Here is a 1190-nt window from a genome sequence, read left to right as displayed (position 1 = left end):
AGCAAATAACTTTGAGCTTAAGCCTCAATTAGTTTCTCTAATGCAACAGAAAGCAAGTTTCATGGACTTCCATTGGAAGATCCCCATCAGTTCTTATCTGAATTCTTGCAAATCTGTGATACTGTCAAGACCAATGGAGTTGATCCGAGGTCTACAGGCTTATGCTTTTCCCTTTTGCTGTAAGAGACAGAGCTAGGATATGGTTGGACTCACAACCTAAAGATAGCCTGAACTCTTGGGAAAAGTTGGTCAATGCTTTTCTGGCCAAATTCTTTCCACCTCAAAGGATGAGCAAGCTTAGAGTGGAAATCCAAATCTTCAGACAGAAGGAAGGTGAGTCCCTCTATGAAGCTTGGGAAAGATATAAGCAATTGATCAAAAGGTGTCCTACTGACATGCTTCCAGAATGGAGCATCATATGTATATTCTATGATGGTCTGTTGGAGTTGTCAAAAATATCATTGGACCATTCTGCAGGAGGATCTCTTTATCTGAAAACCCCTACAGAAGCTCAGGAACTCATTGAAATGGTTGCAAATAACCAGTTCATGTATACTTCTGAGAGGAATCCTGTGAACAATGGGACGTCTCAAAAGAAGGGAGTTCTGGAAATTGATACTCTGAATGCCATATTGGCTCAGAACAAAATATTGACTCAGCAAGTCAATATGATTTCTCAGAGTCTGAATGGATTGCAAGCTGCATCCAACAGTACTAAAGAAGCATCTTCTGAAGAAGAAGCTTATGATCCTGAGAATCCTGCAATGGTAGAGGTGAATTACATGGGAGAACCCTATGGAAATACCTATAATCCTTCATGGAGAAATCATCTTAATCTCTCAGGGAAGGATCAACAGAAGCCTCAACAAGGCTTCAACAATAATGGTGGAAGAAATAGGTTTAGCAATAGCAAGCCTTTTCCATCATCTTCTCAGCAACAGACAGAGAATTCTGAACAAAGCCATTCTGGCCTGGCAACCATAGTCTCTGATCTATCCAAGACCACACTAAGTTTCATGAATGAAACAAGGTCCTCCATTAGAAATTTAGAGGCACAAGTGGGTCAGCTGAGTAAGAAGATTACTGAAACTCCTTCCAGTACTCTCCCAAGCAATACAGAAGAAAATCCCAAGAGAGAATGCAAGTCCATAACCATGACCAACATGGCCGAACCTGGGGAGAGTGAGGAG

General features: G+C 41.3%; 1 non-coding gene across 1 annotated transcript; it reads right to left on the bottom strand.

Annotated features, from left to right (window-relative positions):
* Nucleotides 1-293: 293 nt before the first annotated feature.
* On the bottom strand, nucleotides 294-401 carry LOC148578516 (small nucleolar RNA R71). The gene has a single exon (XR_015903032.1). It is a non-coding gene; the product is annotated as a small nucleolar RNA R71 (small nucleolar RNA).
* Nucleotides 402-1190: the final 789 nt, after the last annotated feature.

Source organism: Arachis ipaensis, chromosome B1 (assembly GCF_059453495.1).
Source record: "Arachis ipaensis isolate K30076 ecotype BB chromosome B1, ASM5945349v1, whole genome shotgun sequence".
NCBI lineage: Eukaryota > Viridiplantae > Streptophyta > Magnoliopsida > Fabales > Fabaceae > Arachis > Arachis ipaensis.
The sequence above is the reverse complement of the archived record's forward strand: the minus strand, read 5'-3'. Positions and strand labels throughout refer to the sequence as shown.